Source organism: Drosophila ananassae, chromosome 3R, assembly GCF_017639315.1.
Source record: "Drosophila ananassae strain 14024-0371.13 chromosome 3R, ASM1763931v2, whole genome shotgun sequence".
NCBI classification, from domain to species: Eukaryota; Metazoa; Arthropoda; class Insecta; order Diptera; family Drosophilidae; genus Drosophila; species Drosophila ananassae.
This window is the reverse complement of record NC_057930.1, coordinates 9,642,276-9,667,001: the sequence shown is the minus strand read 5'-3', so window position 1 is coordinate 9,667,001 and position 24,726 is coordinate 9,642,276. Positions and strand designations below refer to the sequence as shown.

Below are 24,726 nucleotides of genomic sequence, written 5' to 3'. Positions count from 1 at the left end.
AAAATGTATTTTTTTTTTTTGCAGAATTTGTATGCTTAGTTGGAGATATTCGGTTATTTATTTTTGAAAATAATTAGGATGTGAGTACCATGTTCTTAGAGAGGTAACCTATTAAAAATGAATATATATAGAAATAGGGATATATATAATTGGAATTCAAATCAGATTAATGATCCTTAAAATGTATTTCTTTTTTTGCAAAATTTGAATGCTTAGTTTTTTTTTTGTTTTTAACATAATTGGAATGAGAAAACAAAGTAACAGAACTAACCTTTTTAATATTAACAGAAAGTTAAGATTCTCGTTTTAAGTTCCCTAGGATACAAGTCCTTGAGTACTAAATAATATGCTTCCAACTTAAGTGAATAATTGGCCAGAGCTAACTCTAGTTGCTCCTCTTAAGGGGGCAGGATGGTTTCAGGGGCTGAAAAAAAGCACATTTTTGCGATTTTTTTTCTCATTTCTGAGTGAATGAAATGATCCAATTTTTTTACACGATAAATGGCTATATTTGTAGAGTATTTAAGAATATTTTTTATTAAGAAATAATTATTATTTATTCCGTGACGGCAGTCGGCCGGAGTCGCTTCAAAAAATTGGTCTCTTGCGGTGCGTAAAGTCTGGCCTTACAGTGTTATCTAAAATCAAAAAATTGAATTGATTTACTTAAAATATTTGTTTCTTGTGCGGATGAACGAAACCATTTTGAAAAATGTGCAATTTTGGATTTTTGGCGCGGTTTCAAAGTCAAAAGTGCCATTTTTACATAAAAATCCGCCCATTTTTGCCCCTAAAAAAAGTAAAAAAAATTAAAAAAAAAAAAGCGTTCGTTCATCCGCAAGTATTTATTGTATTAAAGATGTGTACAAAATTTTATTAAGATCCGAGCATTACTTTTTGAGTTACGTTACGCACCGACTTGAAAAAGTTGTTTTGAGCAAAACGCGTCTAAAGTTTTAAAAGCAATGGAAAGTATATGGAGAGAAAAAAACTAGAAAATCGGTATCTCAGCAAGTTTTAGTCCGATCGACATGAAACTTTCACAGGATATTCCTAAGATAATTTTCTATAATATAAAAAATTTCTAAAAAAAATTTTTTTTTGAAGTCTCAAACCATCCTGCCCCCTTAAGATTCTTCGCCGCCAAAGATCAAAGATACCCGACCATGAAGATTACCCGACTTAATTAAGCACGAATTTCAATTGTACCTGCGACCGAGACTTATCAACGCCAAAGGTGTCTCATAAATAAATATATGGTGTGTGTGTTGTGTATGCCTGACAAACAGGAAGCTTCATCATTAAAGACAGAAAAAAAAGACCCCCTCGCCACTGAGAATTCTTCCGAGCGGAACTTAAAACGGGGAAAAGGTACTCACAGCTCTGGGCTCTGGGTAGGAATTTATTTGATTCTTGGTTTGGCGGACTGCAGAATTTTTTAGCAAACCTGCAAAATTTATGCATGACAAAATCATTGAAGCGTTTACAGAGTGAAAGAGAGGGCAAGAATGGGGGGAAGTTGGCCAAAAGAAGGACGGATAGTGGACCCTTCTTAAGGGAACTCTCTCACACTTGGAGTCCCCGGCCATTGTAATGTGTTGTAATTTGTTGCTGTTGCTGTTGTTGGTGCTTCCTCTTTGGCATACTTAGTGCTAAAAGAAAAAAAGTTAATTATCTTTTTTACCTGCCCCACCAGCCCCCCTTCCTCTCGCCCCCTGCCTATCTCTGCCGCTGTCTGTCCCGCTCTCCCGCCTTTTTTGTAGTGGCATGGCCAACAGCTCCAATGGGCTATTATCCATGGGTTTTGTGCTATTCTTCGGGAGATTGGTACTTTGTGTGTTCGTTTCTTCTTCCATCCGCTGGGCTGGAACTTGAAGGGAAACCGTACCGTGCCGGTGAGAGAAGACAGGGGGCATGGTTCATTGAACTGTTAATTGTGGGCAAAAAAACAAAAAAAAAATAGAAAAAAAAGTTAAATGAAAGAGAACCGGGAACTCTAGGCGGTGTGAAAGGTGATTTTTCAAGGCTACCTTTATGTCCGCTTCCCTCCCCGCCTCTCACCTGTCTTTCACAATTTTTTTCCCCAATTTTGAAAGTATTTTTCTCTCTCGAATATTCGAAAATTATGAATTAGATTGTTTTTTTTCGGGCTGTCTTTGACTTCGAGGCTGTAAGTGCTAATGAGTCCGCTCTAATAATTAATTTACCCTCATCCAACCAAAAAAAAAAATGGGTTTCACTTTGGGCAACCGATTTAATGCAGTTCACGGTAGAAATATTCAGAGTTTCACACTTTTCAGAGTTTTTTGTTCACTTTTTTGATGTTTTAATCCCGCACCATAGATGCCACTAAGAGATCACGGGTTGTATAGAAATTACCCCGTGAATTCTTCCAGTGCCATTAACTGTGCCGAGATGGAGAAACTTGTTTCACTTTTTTTCCACTTACCCTATTATTTTCATCTAGTTTATAGGTTTTTTTTCTGAAATACAAATCAAATATAATTATTATATAATGCTCAAAAGAGAAACATAATCTCAAACCTTAATCAGTCGCCACTTCCGCCCATCTGGGAGTCTTTATTTTTTTTTTCTCAATCAGAATTCTCCCACAAAAATAAAGCCCTAACCTGCACACCCATAAAAAAAGGTGTTTTTTCGACCTGTTCACCTGTTGGGCCAACTTCTTATAGGATGGGTTTGATCTCTATCCCACGATTTAATCAAAAACGCAAATTTCTTGTTGAGGCAAGCCAACTCGCGGAAGTTGCTTCTGCGCTATAGACGTCTCTATACATAGTCTTATAGTGTCTTTTTTTGTAGTTGGCTCTCTTCATTTCCATTTCCATTCATTGGGGGCATGCGTGGGAAATCCGTGTTGCATGTCCCACCGCTCCGACTGCGGTTGGCCGCATAATTTGCTGTGAAAATCATTTTGCGGCTGCGTGTTGCATAAAATTACAATTGAACATTTCTTCACATCTTCCACCGAGAGTATTTCTTCTTGTTTGTGGCGGGGCAGAGCCAATTAAAAATTATAATGGTGGATAAACCAATTAGGTAGCCGGGGATTAAGAGCGTTTCCATGCTCTACTTGGAAAGCAAATATTAATTTAATTAACTTGTTTGGAAGGTGCATGCTGTGAGATAGTTTACTTTCCTAAAGCCCCCTTTCTTTGGATTTCAGAGTTAAAAATAGAACTGACTGATTGATTGGGGCCTTGGAGTCACTGCTCCTGGGGCCAAAGCACCTCTCAATTGACTTGTCGTTGGCCAAAACAAATTGTAACATCAAATTGCTTTGGACATCACCGGTGGTGACCCCTGGGACCTCTCATTACAGGGGCTTTTTGGCCCGGATCGCTGGGAAAACGTCGCCAGTCACGAAGAAAGCTCCGATTTCATTGCCCAAGTCTCTCGTTTCGTTTGGATTTTTCTTCCCTCGTTTTTTTGTTTTAAGCCAATTTATGCAAATGCCAAATGCTGCTCCACTTGAGGTAATTGCCACTCGTTTTTTTTTTGTTTTTCACAACACGGTTTTGTATTTTTTTTCTTTTTTTTAGGAGTTTGCTTATCAGGCAACGGTAAATCAGTACGTCAGTGGCATAGACATGCCGAGCATGCGCCGTGAGGCGACAGCCATCAATCAAATCGAGTGGCGCGCAATCAAAATACAAAAAACAAACTTGAGCCAAAACAGTTAAAAATCAACAGCTGTCGGTTCTTTTTGTTTGTGTATGTTGGATGTTATTTGAATGTATTTTGGATGTATTTGCCTTTTTGTTTCTGTGGTAATCGCGTGTGTCTCTGCAACCGATCTCAAACATGATTTTTAACGACAAATTTACGCGCTTAATCTCGACAACAAAATATGCAAATGTGAGCGGGACGCGGGGTCCAGTCCAGCCAAGCAACAAGCCAAAAAGACACAAGGACCGACAAGCAAACAACTTGAAAAAAAAATAAAACAGAGGACGATGTTGAGTTTTACGATTTGCCATGTTCATTAGCGCCAACACTTGAGTGGCCAGTGGCCAGTGGCCAGTGGCCAGTGGCCACAACACAACTCCGGGATGTTTAAGTGCGTTTCATTAATTGAAATGGTCAATTTGTTGGCAGCGATAAGAGAGGAAGTTGCAGACGCAGCCCGGAGTCCTAGTCAGTGTTACTGGGGCTGTGACGATGTTATGGCATTGATATTTCCTCGCCGAGTCAATCAAGTTGCCCTAAATGGCCACCATCCCGACCAACGACAACCGACAACCGGAGGGGCCAGATAGTTCTGCTTGCCTGGTGGCGCCAACCGCCAACTTCATTCATCAGGCAGCTGCAACCCAATAAGAACTCGAATCGAAATGCATATTTATGGGAGAATAAAGTTGGTTTGGCACTATAGTTGGTCCGAGTTTAATACTCTTCAAAAGGTATATAAAGATTTCAAGAAGAAAGACTGTGTTATCCCCTTGAAACATTATAATCCTGACCTTAAATATTTGTAATCCCCCAAAAATAAAGCTCCCACCTCCATTGATTAATGGCAGAGTCGGAAAAAAATACACAATAGACCTGAGGTGGGTAATGTGACTCCCGTTTCCGTTACGAAGCTTATGTGGAGAGCGGAGTAACCCTCGTCAAAGTGTGCGACACACATGCGGCACATGCAACAAGTCATGGTCATGGCGACAAAACCTCTCCCAACGGTAAGCGGTCAACGGAAATCCCACTGGACATCCCCCCTTATGGCTGCTGGGGCTCTAACTGTTTATCTAGCGGATTGATTCTTACTCTCCATCAGTAGATCTTCTCTTCCTCCCACTTTCAAGAAGACGATAGTTGCCCAAAACAAAAAAATGTATCTTTAAGATCTCGGCTTGTTCTAATTGTCCGAGATGACAATGCAGATTGGACGGATAACGGTAACTGCACGCACACTTTACAAGAAATCACAGAAACAAAAAAAAAAACTATATAGAAAATGAGAAGGAAAAAAAAGTAAAACAATTGTTGTTGTTGTTATTACCAGCAAGTCGAGTCGAACTGGAAACCAATTGGCATTTCAATCACGCATCAATCTGGCACGTTTTTATGATGCAGATCACAAGGCGAAGCGAACGAATCTCCTCCAACAGACAACAGGCAACTGGCAACTGGCAACAGGGGCAACAGAAACGTTGCTTCATGATCATGTTGCCTCATTTTTGTTGTCTCATGACTGTGGAATGAGAATGATGAACTGGCCAGCACGAGGCTCGGCTCGGCTCGGCTGGGCTCGATCTGGACAGGGAAGACTCCTTTTTGAAAAATGAAATTTTTATTGGTCGGTTAAGTTTTCGTTACATTTCGAGGATTGTTATAAATTTCATTGATAATTGCCATATATTGATGGCATGATTATGTGCATGATTGTCTGATTGTTACTGTTTCGTTTGGTTTGCTTTCTACGTGCGTGGCATATGCACTGCAAAAATTTACTTCATTTTCATCTTTTTGTATTGATCTTTTTGCCCTGACTGCCATGTCCCTCCATCCTCCCCATCCATGCCCCAGTAAATTGTTTTCGTCGAAAATTGTTGCACGAACACAATCAGAGGGGCTGGCTGGCTGACTGGCTGACTGGAGATATCAATATGGGGAATATGCAACGAGGACATCAGTATGTGTTCGGCATGGGCATATTTCCGCAGATCTTATTAGCCATATATAGGTCAGCCGCCTTTCAGTTGCATGCCTCTTGATTGAGTTGCAAGAAACTCATTTTATCTTGGGGGCACTTTTATGAGGAAATTAAATCAACATGTTGTAAGCTAGACTCTCGACTAGCCCAGTTGATTTATTCAGTTTTTCCTTTAAAATACAATTCTCGATCAATGTTCATAAAATTGTGAACATTTCACTTTGCCTTTGAGTGAATGTTTTTGGCCTTTTAAGCTCGGCGATTACCAATTCCGCGTTCCCAAGCCTCTCCAATTCTTGTTAATCATTCTGTCCATCTGGCCATGTCACTGTTGTCTCATAAATTCGACCAGAAGAAGACAAAACAAGAAACAGAAGAGACGCTCACAGGGTCCCACTGATGTCAGGAGTTGGAAAGTCTACCATGGCCACCAAAAATGGCTTAATAGTTAAATTTAATGCCCGGCCATAACTAAAAGCTAAGGCTCAAGACAAACTGCCGTTCAATATGCAAATGCGGTCAATACGCCAGGCAGGCAGGCAGGCAGCCAGGCAGTAGCTGGATCCAGGCAGCAGCTCAAATCAGATTTTTCCTTACTCCTGTTGCTGCCTGGTTGGCCTTAACTTGGCCCGGTCGGTTGGTTAAACAAGCTCTTATCAGCTGCCTATCAAAAATAATTGACAACTAAATGGACCATACAAAAGTCAATGGATGGCGTGAAAAAAGAGCCATTCAATGGGGACGAGAAAATTGTCGTTTGACAAAATCGTTAGCCCTGATAAGATACCTACCACTTGCGAGTTGCCAGTTTGCAGTTGTGTGGGCTTTGTTTTGTTTGGTTTCAACTTCAATCCCATGGGTTTTTGTGTGGGTTGGTGCTGGACTCCCTTAAAATGGTCATGAGTACTCGAGTCGAAGCCAGGGGGCCCTCGAGTCGAAATCGAGTTCGAGTTCGTTGCCTGAGTCTTTTGTTTTTTCGACGCATTTCGTGTGCGCATTTCGCTGGCCGTGATTCATTGACCAGGCCAACGCAGAGAGGGAGAGAGAGTCCCGGGCTCAGGCCAAGACCGAGACGACTGGCACGACCACCGCAATTACATCCGGTAATTTAATGTAATTTTATATTTCATTTCAATCGCATGCGAGATACTCGTACACGACTAAAAATAAAGCCCAAACCTGAATCTCCTCCGACTTGTTCAGCTCTCCTCCGGCTTTAATCATAGCCGAGTGCCACTAGCTCAGTGCCAGGCTGAGATTTTGTCAACATTCTCGACTAACGTGATTTCGTGAATTAGCATTAGCATTTAAATAATGGCCCAGACGTGCATCATCGTTTGATAAGACTCTCTCTCTATAAAGTGGATGGGGAAATTTATAGGCCCTAGAAGGCCATTCGTCTTTTCGGCGGCTTCGTTTGATAGCCCGTGATTGATTACTCAATTTTCCCGTCAATCTGCCCTGGCAACTCACAAATTTGTCAACACAAACAGAACCCCAATGATTTCGGTTTTCGGATCTCAGGCATTCGCTTTTATGATTGATTATGGTTTTCTTTCTGTATTTTTAAGAGCCAAAAATGCTTAAACAATGCAAGAAAAAGGCCGAAAAATATTTCATTAATTAGAATTTGGTTTTGGTTTTGGCTTTGGGAGACCATTAACCAAGCCAAGATTAATAAGCGGCAATTAACCAAAAGAAAAACTCAAACAAAACTCCAAAAGGCAACCTCTCGGAGGCCAGAAACTGTTAGAAAGAGGCGTATCTGAACGGTTTAAAAACGCATTTAGGCATCCATCTTGGTACGATTTAATTATGCGTAAAGCTATTTCAGTTTTTCTTTCCAATTTGATAAATTAGTCGCCAGCGACAACTTGGAGGTCACCACGGGGTCGGGGTCGGTGTCGAATTCGGAGTCGAAGTCGCAGCGTTGTGTATTCTGTCTTCTGTTGTGATCGTGCGGCTAATTAAGCCTAGTCCGAGTATCAACTTACCCGAACAGGAAGCGCTCGCCGGTCATCCTTGGCCATATCCAGTTCTAGCCCCCCACACGGGGCCCATTGATTGACAAGACGAGACCAAATTGTAACCGAGTCCCAAGCATTTGTCTGCAAAGAGGCGAATGGAGAATGGTAATTGACATAAGTATGGATGGTTGCAAGACGAGAGTGGGTTACAGAGTATTAAGGTTGCAGACTAAGTACAAATTATTGCAGATCCTAAAGACTACATCTTGTTATTTATTTTAAAGCTGAACCTGTTTAAAGTAAAGTTTTGTTAGCTTTAGATTCTGATAACTTTTGGAGTAACCCTCGTATCCTATCCGCTTAAACCAAGCAGCTCCTATAACGACAGGAAGCTGCAAAAAGTCGCCTCGGCAGTCAGGTGCTTAGTATCAAAATATCAAAGAGGGACTCTAAACCTTTTAAATACAAAGGTATACTTTATTTTCAGTGTACATCTCTTGGGGTGCTGCAAGTGACAACTGCTCGACTTCACTCCGCTCGATTGACTGAATGGAATGCAGTGGGTTTTCCAACTCGCAGCTGCTGCACAAAACCCGACTTGCCACAAATGAAATGCCTGGCATTTCGTCCAGCTCTCCCAACTGCCTCCCAACAGTGGCATATCATACCAATTCTAAACGCCCGGCCGGCAACTGGCGACTGGTGGCCAGTAAGTTAGCCGCTTATTAAGTGTCATCTCCATGTCGCCAAAGGCGCCGCAATGCAAATGATAAACTGACAGCCTTATGACAACATTAAGCAAATTGTTCGCTGCTCACCAGACGATCAGCAGACATCACCAGACGCAGACACAGATGCAGATTCAGATGCAGATGGAGATGCAGATGAAGAGTGTGTGGATGCTGCGGATGCACCATCAACTGGACTTAACGATTGGCTTAATAAAATGAAATATTAAATGCGATTAAAAGAGCGGCGACGACGACGACAACAACGACAACAATGACATGAGCAACAGCAACCGGAGCAAGGCGACGATGCAATAAATATATTGGAACAGGCCGAACAGCTACTGGGCTACACAGCACACATCGTCCCCATGGGTAGTAATCCCCATCTCTCCCCATCCGAGAGCCCCCCACTCCAATTGGACATGATAAAAATGTGAAATGCATGCGTTCATTAAATTAATGCGCACTGGGGCATGGGGCATGGGCATGTGGAGCCTGGGAGATAATTAAATGCGTGTTTGTGGCATGGGCGCACGGGCGATGGGCAAGGTGCGCGTAATGACATTAAATATGTTTAAACATGCATAAATAAAATCAACTCATTGGATAGCTGAATGGCGAGGGGCGGACCTGGGCCTGAGCCTGGGCCAGTCGAACAACTTTGGTCTGGGCCCTGCCAGTGCCCGGCCTGATGTTTTAATCAGGGCGATTCTTAGAGCCGGTGCCCGAGCCTCGAACCTGACCCAATGCGGCTAAGCTTGTTGCAACAACTGGTTAAATTAATGACGCAACACGAGCCGGGGCAGCAGTTTTGTGTTTTGGCTGAAGCTGGAGCTGAGACTGGAGTCGCCACGCGAAGATTTACGACGATTCAAATTGCTGGGCGATAAATTGTAAAGTTAATCGCTTGTCAAAGTTTTCGCGGTCGCATTTATCTTCGACTTCTGGCCAGTAGCAGCTGCAACGCAGGCATTAGATATCTGATAGAAGATAAGGATATGGCCACAATTTATTGTCTACCAAATATAGGATCATAGGGTAATAGGCATGAGCTTCTATTCAAGTACTAGTAAAGCCTATTTATGTTAAAAAGTTAGAGAAAACAATTAGAGGGCCAGAACAGCTGTCAGCTTGAGAGCTCAGTTGGCCAACTACTTTCCAAGTAAATCAAGTCATCGCTTTGCAATTTATTGACTGATAAGACAGACTTGTGCAACTGAGTGAAGCCCCAACTCCGGCCTTATCGCCAAGCAGTTGGAGTAATTACAGTTGTCGTCTGCTACCGTTCTCGCTGTTATTGGCCAATATTGTTACCTGTTCTCGGGACGCTGTTCAACCGAATCAGCGCTGCGAGACAACAATTGTCCATTTCATGAATTGAAAAAACTGCAGCTGACTGGAGTGGCTGCTGCCCGTTGTTTGTCCATTGTTTTCCACTGGATTTCCAGCCGGGGGGCGCTGGGAGCTAAGGAGGCCCAATTGCTTCGGAAAATGTCATTCAAGCTGCCAGGCAAGTTGACAAATTTGTTAACTGATATGGAAGCGCACCACCGACCCAACCGTCCGACCAGCCACCAATTCAAGTGGCTTAGCCAATGTAAACATGTGTAGATTTATGGCTTAAGCCGAGTGATTGTTGTTCAAGCTGTTTTTTTTTCTTTGTATCTGTATCTTTTGGCTGTCTCTACTAGCTTGCATATGCATATAAGACGAAAAAGTGGCCCACTAGGGGTTACGTGTGAGTCATTATCCAATTATGTATTATAAAATAAAACACCAATTTGTACACAAAATCGGTTTAAATAAATTACATTTCATGCATATTCCCTCCACAATCCCTCGTATTTGTTGCACCTTATCTTTAGTGTTTTTTTCCCTACTCGCTCTATTTGAAAACCTCATGTTTATTTGCGGTTTTGGTTTAATTTATATAGCCGTTCTGTTTGCTGGTCTACATATCTATATCTCTGGCTAGGTCTCTGCCACGTTTCAAGCTCAGTTCACACGCTTTCACTGGCCGGAGCGTCAATCTGAATTTTATGCCCCGCAACGCTTTGATAGATAAGGTAAAAAAAACAGAGTGAGGCCACCATTCTGGTGGAAGAAACCCCGCCGACACGCGGACATGTGGACATGCGGACACGCGGACACAACCGTCACAGCACACATGCATAATTAGCAGGTTTTTGTGGCGGGAACTGGAGCTCGAAGGCGAGCCTGGGTGTCAGCTTATCCAGAATTGGGTACTGGGTATTGGGGATTGGTTGACGGGTTATCTGGGGACCGTGTGGCTTCTGTGAAAAGAGCTACCGATTCGATTTGACGGCAGCATGCCCAACAAATTGCCGCTAATGAGCCGCACCAATGTTGCCCCCGTTTAATTAAAACCATAAACAGCATCAGGTTTTCAGAAGGGGGTTGCTTCTTCAGGTACTTCTGTAATTCTTACATCGTTCAGTTAGCGGCGGTTTCGCTGAAAGGACTCCTGGGAATCGCGCTGCAGCCTTTGATGATGTTGTTATGGAGTGCCAGGAATTTCGCTGTAAAGAAAACGAATATTTGTGTGATTAATGGACAGCTCCAGACTCCAGATTTCTTTCAATATTAAATTATGTTTCGTAATGTAGATAGCCTGTCGTAACATTTAAATTACCTAACCCACCGAAATTCCATGCTGATTCATGAGCCCAAGTGGCCAACGAATCTTATCAAGCCCCGGACTCGGATAAATGTCATTCCCAGGCAAAATGCCAAAGGCATTCCCAGCATGGGCTTGTCAACAACTTGGCTAGTACTCCGCTCTCCCCAACAATGACTCGTAAATCAATGAAAGGTGTTTCTCCCATTTTTTTAGTTTTTTTTTTAGTTTTCCAAACGCCATTCTAGGCGGGCGGCTGGCTCATAAAACATTAAAAATTATGATTTAACGCAAATTTTTGTAATTAATCTTGACAAATAAAGCGGCCTGCGGGCGAGCTCTGCTCGCTCGTTGCAAGTGGCAAGTGGCATCTTCATCTTTTCGCTGCCACGGCAGGCTCCTTGCCACGGCCGCACAGGCATAAATCTTTTCTCCACTTCTAGACCAGGTTTAAGGCTCGAAGATTGCGGCTGCGAGATGGGATGCTTGGAGCTGGGAGCTTGCAGCCTGGGCCCCGCATCGTCATCATCATCATCATTATCCTTCATTACGCTGCCCAAACCGGTTTGGAGGTTGCTGTTTTTTTTTCTGAATTTTGCAAAAATATTTCATAATTGTGCCAAGCTATGCAGTTTATTTTTTTTTTTTGGCTAAAATATATGGCCTTTTAAGAGCGAACGGATAAAGAGACAGGGACGCGGACGCGGACGCGGAGAGAGTGACCTTTTTGGAGACTTCATCTTGAGCCGGTGCTCAATCTTAATTATATGTTTGCGCTGAGCTCACGACAAGCCCGTTGACGACCAGTAGCAATTATTACCTGCAACTCAACACTCATCATTCACACATACAACAGCAGTAACAACTAGTGGGAATGATATATGAGCGGATTGCGTATACGCCACCAGGGACAGGGACTGAGATAGAGACACGGCCACGGAATCTACGACATGAAGAAAACTAATTGCAGGAATGGCCTGCAAACTAACCTGAAGCTGTCATTAAATCGACTTCAACATCATAATCCCTCCCCAAAAATATCAGCCATTTCCTACAACTCCTCCTCCCAGCCATTCTAACCATAATTTTTTTTTTACTATTTTTTCTTTAAATCTGATTTGTTGGATTTCTGATTTTATGCCTTCTCATAGCTACCACTTTTTATGGATTTTTTCTTCTGATATTTATGATTTGTTTGCTGGCACGATGCGTCAACTTTGGGCGCGAGCTGAGCCCGATTTTCGTATTTTGTTCGTTTTTGGCCAGTACTTTTCTTGTTTTGTCAGCAAAGTAAATAAAATGGAATAAAAAACGTGACTGTTACGAAAAAGTCGTGTATGTGATTTTTGTGTTGTTTTTTTCCCCCCATCTGTTATGTGGTTTATTTTATAATTTTTTTTCTTCGCTTTTAGCCATTCTGGTTTCAAGTAGTTGACAGTGAGATCGCCTCGATCGACTGGGCCGTATAGTCATCCGAACAATGCGCACAATTTTCAATGCGTTGGCCCGGCCGAGACCATTGTCTGGCTGGCTCTAATTTTTTGGTATTCTCGTACCCATCATCCCCACACAATGCCATTTTCCTGTATACCACTATGCCGTGTTGTGAGCCGAGTGTGTCGTGTCGGATTTTGTTGAAATTTTTATTAATTACCAACGCACACAAACAGTCATCCCAATTCTGGCCCATTCCGATCTTCATTAGCAACTCACCAACAAAGCTGATGAGCAGCTTATGGCGGGATATATAAATAGTATATATTCATATGACCCGAAACAAAGAACGATTCTTTTAGTATTACGTGGTCGGCACGATCTTTTTCTTTACTAGAATATTGGATGGAAACGGAACTTGCCACTCACCAGAGTTCTAGTCGTATCGGCGGACTAATCGCAAGGCATTTGCGGGCATTGATGACTTTCATAGTTTAAGGCTATTTTATCTATTGGATCTGGCCATTCTCTTGATCTCTCCATCGTCACTTTAGTCCCAGTCGAGACTCGAACATTCTCTTTTTGTACTTCAGAGGCTTTGTTTCAGTCCAGACTTGAGGGTTTTCAATCTTTTATTCAAGTTATAGCTGAGTTATTTGCTGAGTTATTGGTTTTTTATTAACCATCTAATTATATTTCTTAAGTTCACTAACTATCTTTATCTTTAGCTTGTTTTCTCTTTAAAAATTCTAGACCCAAATCAGAGTACACCACATTCCGAGTAGGGCTTCCTTCTCTATCATTAGTAACCAATTTCTCGGCCAACTCTTTCTACCCAACACTATTTAAGCCACGAAAGAGCCAAGTTCAGCTTCTGCTCAGCCCAGATCACTGACTCCGAACTGGTCTGCGTGGTTACTCCTCCACGATGTTCGGCCCCTCGTACTTTCTGGCCGCCCATGTCCATATTTAGAGAAGGCCAGCCTGGATTGTGCGGTTTTCAGTTTTTGGTCTTCGATTCGGCTGCGTGGGTGCAGCAGCCTCCGAGATCACAACTCCTCGGGACACGGACCAGCGAAAGAGAAGACAGCAATTTATGTTTTCGAATTTTTAAGGCAGGGCCGAGCCATGCTATCCGACCAGATCGATCTTGGCCTGAACCTGCACCTCCTGCTCAGAGCGAAGAGCCAACAGCTAGCAGCGGAGAGCTCTTTAATATTCGATAGTTAATCAATTAACTAACATAATTTCGTGCAAAACTAATTAACTGCCTCGGCGGCGGACAAATGTTTGCTGTCAAGAGCGTTTAGTGTCATTCATTTTGCGGCCAAGCGGCGCCCACTTGGAGAATGAAACCAGTTTCCAGCCTCGATGCCCAATAGCCGCTCAATAGATGTTCAATGAGCTGCTGGCACTAAGCCCGGCCATTTAATTTGTTTCATTTTAATAAGTTTTCATGTACGGGGCGGGCTCATGTACAGTGAGCCAAGCGAACCACATGGCTTAGAAGAAACTTCCGCTTTTAGGGAGAAATCAAAAATCAATACATAATTCTTTTGACATGCCAATCGCACATTTGTGGCATGCAACCAGCCAACAACAGCATGTTTGCCCGACTCATTGAGATAAAAATGCAATGTGCCACAGCGATCCAGGAATCCGAGGAGGCTGGCAACAACAAAACGACGACAAGCCAGGCAACACACACGACCAGCCAACAGCCAGCAGCCAGCAACACAAGCCAGCAACACAGGCAACACAAGCAACAGTTGCAACCGTTCGGGCTGCACCTAAACTTACAAAAAAAAAGGAGGCTAAAAAAACTGACATCCCAACTTTGAGCCCGGCCAGGGAAAAAGTGAAATCTGCTAGAATTGATCTTGTGGGGAGTCTGAGTCGGAGCCTTCGACTTCGTCTCCGTTTGTGGTTACTCTGCTCGATTCGATTCGAATGGGCAGCCAAAAAACTGGTTTACCCATCTGGCGAGGAAGTACTACCATAAGCCCATGGCCAGAAAGGCTAAGCCAGGAACAGTGTCCCGTGTGAGGCTCATAAAATCATTGAAGTACTTGCCAACAAGTCGAGTTTATTAAAAAGTTCATTTCTAACGCCATAAAGCCACATTTTATGAGCTCCTTCAGAGCCAAGAAAATTGAGATATTTAGCCACCCCAGGTCGATCTTCGAGGAGAGTTAATTAGAAGTTCTTTGTCCATGGAGATGATGCATATTTAATTAAGACTAACTGGCTTATCCAGTTGCCGGAGATTGTATCTCTATCTATGAAATATATCTCACTTTCTTTGTCAAGTTGGCCTTAAGGTCCGGATAGAGATAGATAATTCTCTTTAATCTCCAATTAAAAAGCAACCATCTTTCCGTGTTCATTTCGCCTGGGATCTTGTCATGTCCTGTCACCACTGTACCTGGGATTTGCTATTCAAGCCGAGGTCTCAGTTGCAGTCTCTCAGCCAGAGCCTTTCATTTGCTGTCAGCATCAATTGAGCCAGCTTTGGCCTCTCGCCCAAAAACTCCTCCAGCTCCAGCTCCATCTCCAGCTCCCCAACTATCCCCATTCAGAGCCAAGATATATGAGCCAGAGCTGTGTTGTGACTGCTGCCCGCTGTGCACCTGTGCTTAACGTCGCAGTCGGAGGGGCGCGGATGAAGATGAGCCGGGCTGAAGGTGAGCCCCGCCGAATCGCAAGGAGATGAGCAGGCGAAATGGACTTTTAAATGTTGCCATTTGTTGCGTGAAAACGCAACCAGTAGCCCAAAACGTTCAACATTGCGATGGCTGGTTGAGGAGGGTCGGGTCTGGGCGCCAGACTCCTTCGTTCCTTGGCCTGGCATGGCCTGGCCTGAGCTATTAGGAAACGCTTGCCACCGCATCCTCAACATGATCCTCGTCCTCGTCGCATGCCCAGCGGCGATCATTAACGCCAACGGTTTCTGCGGCGCTTTGAACAACATTTTACAACTTCTCCCGAAAAGCAGCAGCAACATCGCTGTGGCAACCGCAGCAGCCTCAGCCCCAGCCCCAGCCGCAGCAACAAAAAGGTCAGCTACCGTCAGCACAAACAAACATATAAAAAATATATACTCGAATATAAAAAAAAAAGGAAACACATACACAAAAAAAAACATAACATAAAATAAAATAAGACTGAGACAGGGCCGGAGAGACAGGGTCTGCGATCTGGGGCCATTCCAGGAAACCCAACAACTTTTTTAGAAGTGCCCAGCACAACAGAAACAGAAACAGCAACAGAAACAGAACAAGTGACAAGCCACTTGAATGGGAAACCTTTGGCCAGTCAGCCTAATAAAAATGTTGTAGCTGCTGTTGGGAACTCTTGGCTCTTTTTTCATCAAATGGCTGGGGAGAGATTTAAGCGGAAGCCACAGAGTCACTGCCACAGACAGAGCCACAGCCAGACACTATTCTGGTTTTGTTCACTTCCCAAAAACAGTTCTGCGATTAGCCTGAAAATAATGAGGCAATCAAATCAAAACTCGAATCTTTTCACACAAAACTACCATTTGTCAGCTGTCTGTGGGGGGGTTGTGTAATCATATGGTTTTAAAAAAGTGTTTTTCAAACCAGAAAACTTGGACTAAGCTGGGAATGTTCTGTTTCTACCACCTGAGAGGCCACAAGTAGAGTCTATGTCGGAGTTGTGTGCTCAAGACGGCTCAAGACCAAGTGCTGTTGAGGTCTTCAAGTTACCTGTTGATGGGGCTGCCGCCGTAGTTGCTGCTTGGCTCTGACCCGCTGGCAATTATCGCGGCCTGACAGGTGGCAAATTCTCACGGATACCGGGCCGTGAACCCTGAGAGCCTCTCACTATCTCTCACTACCGACTTGACTGCAATTAGACATGCGCAACTGCTGTTACCAGGTTGCCATGCCGTGCCATGCCTGCCATGCCAGCCATGCCGGCCATGTTGCAAGGTTGCAAGGTTTGCTGGGAGAGCGCAGGAGAAGAGCACTTAGGGGTCAACAGACCTCCGGCAAACTGTCGGCCCTGACTGCCCTGATGGATTGCCAGGGACTTGAGAGACTCTTTCTCTCTTTCTCCTGTCTTCCTGTCTCGGTTGGCCTGGCCTCTCTGGTGGCTTGGCACATCACACAAATCACGCACTTTTTATTTGCCCGAACCCGAGCGGATGAGGCGGCCTTTTAGGGCTGCATCATGAGTTTGCAAATTGTTGCCGCTCCTGCTCCCGCTGCCATTGCCATTGCCGTTGCCGTTGCCGGTTTCCTGCTGCAACTTTATGGCAATGGTACGGACACTGGTAGTGGTGGCGATAGCTCTGGGTCATTTTCTGAGAGGATGCAGTCAAGGCGACCGAATGCAACATGAAACCTTTGAGCACAAGGAGCAGAAGGTGTCCCAAGAAAAGGTAACAGCAGCCAACTGTCGGCATCGAAGTGCAGTCCTGACGACTTGCCAAGTGCCCTTTCTCTGGCAACTGACTTCTCAGATACAAAAGTATCTTGTTCTAGGCTTCTAGAAGACTAAGTATCTTTTCTCTGAAATATTTCTTTTTATGGAAAACCAATAAAGCCGATATACCCTATCGATATACACCCTAACCGAAACCAGTTACTGTTCACTGCCTACTGCTCCTGTGGCATGCTGTAATTGATATTGCAACTGTATGCGTGGTGGAGCGGGATGGAGAGCGTGCAACCCGGACAGAAGATGGCTGGAGAACGAGATGGAGGAGCAGTCGCGGTCGTGGGTTCTTTCACTGCCAGCTCCAGCTCTCATCTTCGATCCGGACGCGGCTCACACGTGTGGCTAATGAGACATAACTCAGGCGTAAGGCATCGAGATGGTCTTTGGCTTGGTGGCTCAGTGGCTCTGATAACCTAATAAAGTCATAGCAATTAAAGCTCTCGGAAATATACTCACTCCCGCCGTACAACCCAACAACTTGTTTGGCAATATTTCTGGCCCAAAACAGAGGAGGAAAAAAAAAGCAAAAAAACCCGGTCGCGCAGACACTCGAAATAATATGAAACAAAATAAAAGTTGCCCGAAAATGATGTCACTCCCGATGGCCTGAACTCGGCTCGCAATTATAAGCAACACTCTGAGCACTGAGCTTACTGCCTACCGAGGCTGCCTTTTATTATATCATTTTTTGTTGCTGGCAATAAGCATTTTCGTACCTTTTTCTTTAGAGACTGTGAGTGCTTTTGTATTATATTTTTGTGGGCCGTGTTACCTTTTGTGTTTGTGTGGGGCCATTCGATTTTGGATCTTTTTCTATTTTGTTTGGTGGTTCGTGGTATCTTGACTTCGCTTTGGGGCTTTTGAAAAATCATTATTTTAATCGTTTATTGACTTGTTTAAAGCGCCGCTAAATGTTTTCCCTGCCATTCGACTGCCATGCTACAAATTATGTGAAATGATTGGGCACAAAAGCGAGGGATCCCAGCTTTGACAGCTGGAATTATGGCCAGAAAATTACCAGCGGTTAGCTATGGTCTGATTGTGAGAAGAAAGCAACGCTCCGCTGCCGTAGATGGGAGTCTGTGATGGATTCTATAGATACATTCTTTATTTTTGGACATCCCAAGCCATAATAAAGCTCAAACATTATAGTATTTATGGAAAATTTCCAGACCATCTACTCCTAATCCCTCCAATCAAGAGTTGCCTTTCAAAGACCAATCAGCCCAATGAATGAAATCCACTGTGGCCCGATCAATTAGTTTTCAATTTTTCCCGACCAACAGTCGATTTCAATAGATTTTCTTCGCCTGCTGGACTGGAGATCCATTAGGTTTTCCAGCCCAGGGCTCTCTAGAGGCTGTGATTAATGATGATGCACCCAATAATCGTAAAAAAAAAACCACAGACAAAATATAATACGCCTAGATGTACAATAAAAAATTTTTTCGTTAATGTTGAACTCACCTGCCCTTTTACAGGCCAAGGACATGACAGCAGCAGTCCCCCGTCTGGCTATTTTTTACATTTTTTTGATGTAGTTTTTACGATCATGGCTCTGGGTCTCGTCGGGGTGTACTTATGGGGCTAGTACACTGGCATACACGCGCTTCTATTAGACCTTTTGACTGCTGGCCACGCTAATTTGTGTCTAGCATCCTCTCTCTCTCTCTGTCGCTCTGTTGCCGTCTCTCTCGCCAGCTATTTCCTCCATATATTATACAGATATATATATGCTTTTTTAGTGAAATTTGCAAGTGCTTACTAATAGAACGTTTTGAGTTGTGTTAATGAATTCGAGAGTTTTATTGACACTTTGCCGCTGACTCGTTTTTGTTTTACTTCGGTTATTGTCTTTCGGTTGTTATGCGAATGTGTGTGATATATATATAGGGTTTTTTTGTTTTTAATATATAGCAGTTAACGCCACGTTTGTTTCCGCTGTTTGCTTCAGTCGTATTATCAGTTTATCTAACACTCAGGTTGATAGCGCCCGGAGAGAGAGGTCCAGGGCGCTGGTGCTGACTGCTAGCTGGTAGCTAGTAGCTTGGTGTCTGGTGTGTTCGCTCCGCTGGCTGATGGTGCACTGATCGGATCGCCAACACGACAGGTAAGTGCCAGTGCTGTCGCCCTCAGGTGTGTGAGTTAGGGTTTTTTTTTTGTGTAAGTCTTTTAGTATATTTTTTGGTTTTTTTTTTGTTGGATTTTAGCACCGCGTTCAGTTTTGAGTTACTGAGCTCGTTCGCCTTTGCGTTCCACTTTGCGACTTGCCAGCAAACGGCGATGGCACGGGGTTTTTGTAACCTCGCGGCGGTCCGAACTCTCCAAACCCGCGTCCATCCAGCCATCTCGCTCTGGCCCAGCGTAACCACTGAACCGTATTAGCACAGGTGTAATTACCTGCCGGACGAACTACGTCCATCTCGCTTCCACTCGCTCTCCGCAGCTCAGACTCTTTCGCGGCTCGAGCGGGAAGGTAAGAGAGCGGCTCTCTTCGATCGTAATGATCATTAACCACCTGAGTCACCTGGAAACGAAGTCGTTGGTCTCTTCCGATTTTCCTGGGAAGTGCTGCACACAGCAAAAATTTTGTCAATTGGGTCTGAATGGGTCTGAATAGCTCTATGGATCTATACGAAGTGCTATTTAAGATACTTAATATTAAATTTAAAACTTGCCTAATATTAAATCTTAAAATCTTAAGATCATTAAGCCTTTCTTTCTTTTTCTCTCTGTTCTGACGTTGACATTTTCGCTGGTCAAGACTTCCGCTGGCCACTGGCCGGTCACTCGCCGTAATTTGTTTGGCCATTATCAGACCGTTTAGAGCAATCTTCTTAGCCGCTTCTGTACGCACTCCTTATCATTACGGCCCATTCCCAGCGGAACTGTGTTGCTTCCTTTGGGAGCATCGGAAGTCCCAGCACGAGCCTTAATCGATCCCTGTTAGTTTTATGGAAGGTCTTTCCTACTATGGTTACATTGTAATAAGTCCGAACTTCCGTTAATGTCGCCCAGGGTGAGACAAGGAGTTATTACTTGATTTTATAGACTTGATTTTTAAATTCCAAGCAATTAGTTCGAGGAGTTGAATTATTAAAATTTAATATCTTGTACTTATGGATCTACAAGGAAAATTATGGAAACTGTTACCTCTCTTATTAAAATGATAACTTAAAAATTCTTTTCTATGAAAATCTATCTATGAAGTCCATGAAATAGTATCATTTAGTGATACCATGACTATTGAAAGCATTGGAGTGGAAATTGCAGCGCTACTGTTAGTTCCTCGGCGGTTTTGCGATGGGGTGCAGCATGCTTTGATTTCGTTGCAAATAACAGAACAACAGCAACTTGCAGAGAAATAAAGAAAAACTTCATTTGTCGTTTTTCATGCTGCTTAACGGAAGCGGTCGCAACCGTTAGACGCTGGATCCGAAGCTATAGCTGAAGAGCTGAGCTGTTGCCACCGATCCCAGCCAAATGCAATTAGTTGCAGCAACAAACTGCAGCTGCTGCCGCTGGTGTTGCTGCTGTGGTACGAGGATGCAACTTGCAACTGCAATTGCAACTTGAACGGCTGCAGAATCTCGGCTTTGGGCTTTCCATTTGGCTAAGCAGCAGCAGTAGTAGCAGCCCAAATGCGAGCGTTCTGCAAATGATCTCTGGCAAAATATAATAAAGGAAGTTGGCGAAACACATTTATCCGTCTAATGATGTGATTCCTCCCAGCCGGCCGAAAAGGAGCCAGCTTGAGTGCATCTTAAATTTATATGTGAATGTGGCTGGCTTCTTGGAAAAGTCTATACGTATTTGACAATAAATTGGTTTATGTGTTTTTGCCTCTTTCTCATTTTCCTTGAGGCTCCTTGATGGAAAAAATAGTTTACTAGTTGAATTGAACATTTAATTATTAATTTTATTGTAAAAGCAATGCCTCTGAAATGGTATTGATTAGATTTAGTATTGGTCTTCGGAATAGTATCCTGTTTTCGGCTATTTTATGGGGCTATACCTTGAGGCTTCTTAATAAAAAAAATAGTTATCCATTTTTATTAAATATTTTATTAAAAGAGATATACTTTAGAAATTGGAATAATTCGAAACAGTGTTTGTCTTAAGAAGAACCTTAGACTCCTTAGTTTTATTTTCATTGAACATTTAATTATTAATTTCTAGGGACCACTATCCTTTAGCCCTCTTTTATAAGCCCTCTTATTATTATCAGGTTTGCTAATAAAATCCAAAACTAATCTAAAACTCTAAAATACTTAAATTCAAAGCTCGCATGATTCATAACGCAACTAACACAAAACAATTGTTTAACTTCCACTAAAGCTAGACATTTGTATTTTTAGAAACTCATATTATATATGATGTAAAAAGCTATCAAGAGACAGCTAGCATGATGGAAAAAAAACGTAACTATCATTTTGGCCAGACAACAGCCCACCAAACTCGAGCTATTTGCAGCTCATGTGTTTCGTTTTATTTGAAATTCTCATTTTTTTTTTTATTTTGTATTTTAGTTTTGTATTTTCCACATTGTCATCGAACCGTGACGATGCGTTGCTGGGTGCCGTGTACTGGTATTACTGCTGTTGCTCCGATGTACCTGTCCTATACCTTTATATACGAGACACACTATATAGGCAGCAATACCTGTGGAGTGGCGGAGTGGCAGAGTCTAACCCCCGCAGAAGCTGATGATCTAAGTGTAGAACATGCGATAATGTTTATGGCCGACGGTACTCCTCGGTTGGTATTTAGTGAAAAAAAAACGTACAAAAATATAGGGGTGCACATCGGAACCGATCTGATCGGATGCGATCCAAAGCGATCCCGATGCCAGCAGTGGATATGAGCAGCGCCTGCATGACAAAGAGTTCGGAATGTATCGGAACAGAAGCCCCCGAAAAAAAAGGGATAATTAATTATGCCGCGGTATTGCTGCTGGTTCTGGTGACATTTTTCTTTTCACCTTTCGATAAGGAAATGACGAGGCGCAAAATGTTGGTAATATAATGTAGAGAACACCCCTATAGAAACTGGAGATACGGAAGTTCACCGCTTATGATATTATTGTTCTATTTTATTTCCATTTCTATTCCATTCGGATGTCGAAGCATATGGGGTGTCTGTGCCATGGATGATATAGTTTTTCCATGGAATTGAGTCAACAGAGCCAACGGCGATTGCTTTTGGCCAATTGTGCAATTTTCTGATTTCGTTATTGTTTTTTCTGATTCGCGTTGGCTCTCGTTCGTTGTTGCAATCATTGGCCAAGACATTTGGCAAATTGCATTTGGGAAAGGTCTCTGAGACCATGCTGCAGGAAACTTTCACCTCCATATGGAACCAAATCAGTCAATCCTGCAAATGGAGTTCTCTGGCCATCGCAATTAACGGTCTAATGAACTTTCACCGAAATTTCGAAAAAAAAAAATAAATAAAAACAGGAAAAATCATTTCCAGAACCTAACGGATGTGCAAAGTGAGGAAACTGGAGTTCAAGCTGGGTCAAAAGCAATTGACCGCCCAGCAAGAACAGTCAACAGTCAACATGAAAAAAGGGCCTAAAGCCTAATTTCGGATCAACATGGCACTGAAAAGTAACAGAAGTCGAGTTAAGGTGACCAGTACCAGTCTGCAGTCAAGGGGTTATCTTTATTCAAAGCTCGCACTACTGATACCCTAAAGTTACAGACTTAAATATTTAAGTAATAGATACTAAGAATATATTAATTATCACGCAAACCCTTATAAAAGTCCCATCAAAAATTGTCCCAGAATATCAAAAGGCATCTGCCAACAAGCATTCCTCTAGATCCCTTGGGTTTTGGGCTAGGTAGTTACCTATTCCATGGCAACCAAAATGTAGAACCTTCATTTATTTTCCCGAAATACTAGATATAATAATAATAACCCACATGTACCGGTATGTATGACCATTTGAGTTAAGTGAAGTCATCAAAACAGGCCGCACCAGCGACAAAACGAACCAAATTCTGTGAAACTTTTGCCACTGCCCCGGACATAAAACCCAAAAAATATAAAAAAAAAAAAAAAAACAGAAAACTGAAAAATGAATAAAAGTACTGAAAGCGGGTGAGGAGGGGCCTGAACCGAAAAGAGGATTTCTTAATTACTCCACAAAGAAAAAAATACAAAAAGGGGGCGGAGAAACGGTGAGGAGACAACAACAAATGCTGCGTTTAGGGTCGTTTCTTGTATTGGCCTCATCATAATTACAGAGCACTTCTTCTGTCTCTGATCCCAGGTCCAAGTCCGTTCATCAGGGCAATGATATGTGTCGCGCTCTATCGCAGCCCTCGTGGTCGGCAATTATTTTACGACCTAACCGAAAACTCGAATGGCCAACTAGAATAACCAACTCATAACGATTCAGGGTTTTCTCGTAATTTTACACCAAAAAAAATATAAGATCTTAAAGTTTTTATGTTTCGAGTACCGGGTATTATTTTTTTATAAGTAAGGCGCTAAAGAAGGAGTACATCTAAAAATTGGACTGTAACTAGCTCTTCAACAATACCCATTCGAAATATTTCTTTTTGTGTATTTTTTTGTCTGTAATATTCTGGTTACGGACGGCTGCCTTTGACAGATCTACGATAGCGAAAATACAAAAAGAAACTATATATTTTTTTGACCATTTCCAGGCCGGGGCGAGTGTCGCACGTGTTTTCTTTCAGGGTGTCGCCGCAAGTACTTCGGGTCGTTATAATTTTCCACGATTTAGTGGGGATCTGGAGCCACTAACTGAACCTTCGGACTGTACAGTTGAGCTTGCCGGAGGAGGATGCAGAAAGTGGAGTGGAGCTAGCCGAATGTTCCATGCAACATATCAAAGTCAACGGAGCAGAAAATCAAAAAAGTGCAAAAAGGCAGAACCCATCAACAGGTTGCCAAAGTCAGAGGGTGCAACAGAGATGGCCGGCGGGGCGCGAAAGAGATGTAGTGAGCGACTCCACAAGTATGATAATAATTTAGACTGTTATCTCTTTATAGAGCCAACTAACATGCAATATGGTCCGGATCCGAGTCCGACCGAGTACTATACTGCGAAATGCATACTGTTTTCCGCTGCTGTAAATGGAAAGCTGGGGGAAAAATTATGTGCTAAACACGCAGGCTGCGGCCAGAACTGGTACAGTTAACGCAAAATATAAAACACATTCTTGGCTAATACCAGCCAACACTAGACAACATAGGAATGCGATTAGTTATGGGTTAAGTTTTAAAAAATGTAGAGAAGATTTCAGAAGAGAAAACCAAATTTAAAGTAATATTTATCAGCCTTTAAGGCCTTTTAGTCCTGTCATCTTCAAGTCCCCGAATCCTATTCAAAAAATCAAAACTAATAAGTTAAGATTTCATCCCAAATATTAACCCCTTGATTCCCCAATGCCACTTTAACCCCCCTACCTCATACTTTCCCAGACATGCTGCCCGGTGTAGAGAAGAAAAAAAGTGGCAATGGCGCCGTGGACATAAGTTCAATTAAAGTGCAATAACAACTCTATTATTGGCCAATGGCTGTATCAATAAGCGACGTCTTCCACTCGCCGCGATGACGTGAGATATGAAGAGCTCTAAAACAATAAAAATCTGAAATCAATTTCCACAAAAGAAACTGAAAAAGAATCGCTGCCCGGCCCCGGCCCGGCCGCCGCATCAGTGATGCGTAAACGTGTTGAGGTTGAGGCCCATTCGGAGGCCTTTGCTGGGGACTTGGGCTACCGGTTGAAGTGGAAGTCCGAGTCAAAGTCGAAGATCGAAGTCAGTGCCGATTCATGT

General features: G+C 43.0%; 1 long non-coding RNA gene across 4 annotated transcripts; it reads right to left on the bottom strand.

The window, feature by feature from the left end:
- Positions 1 to 1,724: 1,724 nt before the first annotated feature.
- LOC26514884 lies at positions 1,725 to 19,242 on the bottom strand. 4 transcript variants are annotated; one of them, XR_004311069.2, is made up of 3 exons: positions 18,376 to 19,207; positions 10,822 to 10,912; positions 1,725 to 7,782 (listed from the first exon to the last, which is right to left on the bottom strand). It is a non-coding gene; the product is annotated as an uncharacterized LOC26514884 (long non-coding RNA). The 4 variants fall into 4 exon arrangements; XR_006507409.1 differs by lacking the exon at positions 1,725 to 7,782 and adding an exon at positions 7,789 to 8,578; XR_001408436.3 differs by lacking the exon at positions 1,725 to 7,782 and having other exon boundaries at positions 10,112 to 10,912; positions 11,026 to 19,242.
- Positions 19,243 to 24,726: the final 5,484 nt, after the last annotated feature.